This window comes from Hevea brasiliensis, chromosome 17, assembly GCF_030052815.1.
Source record: "Hevea brasiliensis isolate MT/VB/25A 57/8 chromosome 17, ASM3005281v1, whole genome shotgun sequence".
NCBI classification, from domain to species: Eukaryota; Viridiplantae; Streptophyta; class Magnoliopsida; order Malpighiales; family Euphorbiaceae; genus Hevea; species Hevea brasiliensis.
Window position 1 is genome coordinate 53,150,778 of NC_079509.1, and position 5,637 is coordinate 53,156,414.

The following is a 5,637-nucleotide window of genomic DNA, read 5'->3' on the forward strand; positions in this document are numbered from 1 at the left end:
TTCATTAGTTAATTAGTTAGTTTTTCATAGTTGTCAATTTTGCATTAATTTGTAATTTTTACTTTGTTTTGTAGGAAAAATGGTGTTTTTGAAGGACTGAAGAGAATTTTGCCATTGAGGAGTGTCTTCTACAGCCAAAGATGTCAAAAATAGGTTTTCAAGCTGAAATATGCATTGACCAAACTGTGCATAACTTGCCGCATAAGCTATGCAGATCTGCATAAGGAGAAAGATCATCGTTTCGAACCAGTAAATGTGCATAAGGACATCGCATAGCTTATGCACATTCTCGCCTCTTATGCACCTTCACGGAATTGTGCATAACCTATGCACCAAGTCATGCGCCGCATAAGTGACTCGAACTAGCCGAAAATCAGATAAGGGACTGCATAACTTATGCAGTCCACTTATGCAGTCCCATAAAGAGTTCATTAATGAGCTGGCAGAAGATTCCCTCAAATAATTCCTCCTAGAACATACCATTTTAGGGCTCCATGTCAGAAAAATGCTATAAATAGTCTCATTATCCCATTTTAGAAGGGAGAAAAAGGAGCAGAAAAGGAAAGGAGGGGCTGAGCAGAATTTGAAGAGTCACTTTCACCTTCCACACCATTTTCAACCAAGATTTGCAGATTTCTTTCTTTCCTTACATTTTTCTACATTTCTAGTGTTTAATTTCTTATTCCTTAGCTTAGATTAAAGCTTTATTTCCATTTAAACTCAATATATCTTGTAAGCATTATGGATAGTGAGTAGTTTACTTTTGATTCTGGAGTAAGGGTTGTAATATTTGAGATATTTTGTGGATTTTGATTGGGTAATCCATATTTTGTGGTCTTAATGAGTTTTATTCATTTCTTGTATGCTTAATGACATGCTTAGTGTAGGATCCCATTAAGTGATGTTCTTAATCCATGGTTGAAGCACCGAAAGGAGAAGGCCTTGTGATAGATAATCAAGAAATTGGACTTAATTAACTTAGACCTAGAAATAGGCTAAGGATTAAGAGGATTCACAGATTAATTAAAGAACTTAATGGGTCTTAATTAATTCTAACTCCACGAAAGTAGGATTAGTTTGATTAAGGCACTCTTTGTCTCACTCGAAAGGGAATTCAAAGGATTTAAGAATTAATCTCCTTAAAACCCATAAGTTTCATAAAATTGGATAACCGATTTAAATCCCAAAATAGCTCGAATATGAAATCCCGAACTTCGGAATCGCCTTTTACCATTGTTAATTTTCAATTGAATTTAATTGCTTGCCATTTTCAATATTGCCATATTTGAACTTGCTTATTTCAATTTGATGCAATTTTAGCTTAATGCAATACATTGTTGAATAGAATATTGATTTTGCACATATAGATTTCACGCTCCATTACCCATCAATTCATTATTTTAATTTCATAAATACTTCGATTTAGTCAACTTTTATATCAAAAATTCAATCATTAACACGACTCCTCGTGGGATCGATATCTTTTCTATACTACTTGTACGACCCGTGCACTTGCGGTAGGGACGCATCAAGTTTTTGGCGCCGTTGCCGGGGAGTTGTTTGGTTAAGATTGAATTCTTGATTATTTTAGTTGTTTATAGTTTTATTTTTGTTATATTTTCATTTTGTGTTTGTTTGTTCTTTTTCAGGTACTTTTAACCTTTTATGAGAAGAGCTAAAAGCACAAGTGACACATCCTTATTGTTCAATCCTGAAATTGAGAAATTTTGTAAAGCCAACAAGAAAGAAACCAGAAAAAGAAAGGAAGCTTTGAGAGAAACCGAAATTGACATAGACATGGCTGATGAAAGAATTAGAATTGGTGTTTGTAATGCTGGAAATGGTCAAAACAATGAAAATGAAGCCCAAGGGGAAGAAGTTGTTAATGCAAACGTGCCTAGGGGAAGTATGATGGATCATGCTTTTCCACGTTTTGATGACTTGAGAGAGAGCATAGCAAGACCAAGAATCGATGCAAATAGTTACAAGATGGATTTTGGAGTTCTTCAAATGATTCAAAATTCTCAATTTGGAGGACATCCTTCTGAAAATCCACACACACATCTGAAGAAGTTTGCTATGATCTGTGACATGCAAAAACAACCTGGAGTGTCTGATGATGCAGCAAGATTGAAGCTATTCCCATTCTCTTTGAAAGATAGAGCATTGGATTGGCTTGATTCTTTACCTCACAACTCCATTACAAATTGGGAGCAACTCACTGATGCATTTCTTGCACAATATTTTCCACCTGGAAAAACTCAAGAGTTGAGGAATCAAATGACAGCTTTCAGACCAAGAGAAGATGAAACTCTTTATGAGTCATGGATGAGATGGAAGGAATTAGAGAGATTATGCCCACATCATGCCATTCCAAAATGGATGATAAATCAGAATTTCTACACAAATGTCACTCCTGCAATTAGAGGGATTATTGATGCTCAAACAGGAGGAGAATTTATTATGAAGCATGAAGATGAAGCTTATGAGCTATTGGAGAAAATTGCAAAGAATACTCATCTTTGGAGTAGTCCAAGAGGACCAGCTCCAACTCAAAAAAGGCAAGTTGCTGGAATGTATGATCTTGATCCATTCCACATGATTAATGCAAAGTTTGATGCACTTACAAATGTCCTTGCTAAGAAGATGGAAGATTTGAGTATGTTGGTTAGTTCATCATCATCAGTTGGAAGTTCACAACAAGTGGCTTATGCAGAGGAAACTACCAGCTGTGGAGTAGATTATGGAGAACAAGCAGCATATGTTGGTAATTATGGAAACAAGCAAATGGGGAATCCTTACTCTCAAACTTATAATCCAAATTGGAGGAATCATCCTAACTTTTCATGGGGAAATCAGCAAAGTCAAGTCCCATATCAGCAAAATAGGCAACCATTGCCTAATTTTTAGCAGAAAAATATGAACCCTCCACCAAAACAGCAAGAACGAAATTCCACCACTGAAGCTTTATTGCAACAAATTCTTGCCAACAAAAATAAGCATGATGAGGAGATGAGAGAGATGAAAGCAAGGCTGGAACAGATGCAAACACATAACAGAATGCTGGAAAACCAGATTGCACAACAAGCATCTTCCTCAAGTGCTAAATCTTTTGGAAAACTTCCAAGTCAACCAGAAAATCCAAGAGAGCAGTGTCAAGCTATTACCTTAAGAAGTGGAAAGGTTATAAATGATGAGAAGAGTGAAAACAGTGAGAAGAGAGAAAATGAGAAAGGAACTGATGAGAGTGAAAAACAAGAGAGTGCAGAAAAATGTAAGGAGGAATTTGAAGAGAAGGAAGAGAAATATATACCTCCTGAGCCCTATAAGCCCCAACTTCCCTTTCCTCAAAGATTTCACAAAGCCAAGCTTGATAAGCAATTTGGGAAGTTCTTAGAGGTTTTGAAGAAACTTTATATAAATGTGCCTTTTGTTGATGCTCTTTCACAAATGCCCTCTTATGCAAAATTCTTGAAAGAAATTCTCTCAAACAAGAGGAAACTTGAAGATGATGAAACTGTAACTTTGACTGAAGAATGTAGTGCTATCCTCCAAAGGAAACTTCCTCCAAAGCTCAAGGATCCAGGAAGTTTTTCAATTCCATGCCACATAGGGGAATCATGTTCTACAAAAGCTTTATGTGATTTAGGGGCTAGTGTTAGCCTTATGCCCCTTTCCATTTATGAGAAGCTCAACATGGGAGATCTAAAGCCGACCCACATTTCTCTTCAGTTAGCTGACAGGTCAATTAAGTATCCTAAAGGGATTTTGGAGAATGTGCCTCTGAAGGTTGGGAAGTTCTACATACCTGTTGACTTTGTCATCTTGGACATGGAGGAAGATTTTAATATCCCAATCATCTTGGGAAGACCCTTTCTAGCTACAGCAGGAGCATTGATTGATGTTAAGGGAGAAAAATTGACTCTTAGGGTTGGTGAAGAGCAATTGGTTTTCAATATTAATAATACTATGAAAAAGCATCATTCTGAAGCTGATACTTGCTTGAGAGTTGATATCATTGATGAGCTGGTTGAAGAACACTTCAGAAAGAAATATCCAGAAGATCCACTTGAAAATTGTTTGGTTCATGGAGGAGGCATAGACTATGACAACCCTCATGTAGCTGCATATGCTCAACACTTAGAGGGAAGTCCACCATTCACTTCTGCTCCAGTTTTTCAACTCACACAAAAGGAAAAAGCAGAATCTAAGCAACCATCATTCAAGGAAGAAGATGCACCTAAGGTAGAACTTAAGCAACTTCCTTCTCAGCTCAGGTATGAATTTCTTGGCACTAATAACACTTATCCAGTAATTGTAAATGCAAACTTGAGTACCTTAGAGGCTGATAAGTTGTTAAGAGTGTTGAGACAATTTAGAAAAGTCTTAGGATACACCATAGATGACATTAAGGGAATAAGCCCACACTTTTGCATGCATAGAATCATCTTGGAAGAAAATTGTAAGCCATCTATCGAACATTAGAGGAGGTTGAACCCAAATATGAAAGAAGTTGTTAAAAAGGAAATTTTGAAGTTGCTTGATGCAGGGATCATATATCCCATCTCAGACAGTACTTGGGTGAGCCCAGTACATGTTGTCCCAAAAAAGGGTGGAATGACAGTTGTCAAAAATGAAAATAATGAATTAATTCCCACCAGAACAGTGACTAGTTGGCGAATGTGCATAGATTACAGAAAATTAAATGTTGCCACTAGAAAAGATCATTTTCCACTTCCCTTCATTGATCAGATGTTGGAAAGACTAGCTAGGCATTCTTACTTTTGCTATTTAGATGGATATTCAGGTTTTTTTCAAATCCCTATCCATCCAAATGATCAAGAGAAAACCACTTTTACTTGTCCATATGGAACCTTTGCTTATAGAAGGATGCCATTTGGGTTTTGTAATGCACCAGCCACTTTTCAAAGGTGCATGATGGCAATTTTCTCAGATTTCATTGAAGACATAATGGAGGTTTTTATGGACGATTTTTCTGTTTATGGATCTTCATTTGATATATGCTTGGCTAACCTTTCTAGAGTTTTGCAAATGTGCGTGATATCGACCTTGTGTTAAACTGGGAAAAGTGTCATTTCATGGTTCAGGAAGGGATAGTGCTTGGACATTTGGTGTCTAACAGAGGAATAGAGGTTGATAAAGCCAAAGTTGAAGTGATAGAGAAGATGGCCCCTCCTACCAATGTCAAGGGAATTCGAAGTTTCTTAGGACACGCCGGGTTCTACAGACGCTTTATCAAGGATTTTTCTAAAATAGCTAAACCTTTGTCTAATTTGTTAAGTAATGATACACCATTTATATTTGACCAAGAGTGTTTGGATGCCTTTTGCAGGTTGAAGCAAGCTCTTATCACTGCACCAATCATGCAACCACCTGATTGGAGCCTACCTTTTGAAATTATGTGTGATGCTAGCAACTATGCAATTGGAGCTGTTCTTGGTCAAAGAAAGGACAAAAAGGCTTATGCTATTTATTATGCTAGTAGAACACTGGATGAGGCTCAAACAAATTATGCAACAACTGAAAAGGAATTTTTAGCAATTGTCTTTGCATTGGAAAAATTCAGACCTTACATTATTGACTCAAAGGTGGTTATATTTTCAGATCATGCAGCCA

General features: G+C 36.8%; 1 non-coding gene across 1 annotated transcript; it reads right to left on the reverse strand.

The window, feature by feature from the left end:
• Nucleotides 1-2,264: 2,264 nt before the first annotated feature.
• Nucleotides 2,265-2,372, reverse strand: LOC131175672 (small nucleolar RNA R71). Its single transcript, XR_009145864.1, has one exon. It is a non-coding gene; the product is annotated as a small nucleolar RNA R71 (small nucleolar RNA).
• Nucleotides 2,373-5,637: the final 3,265 nt, after the last annotated feature.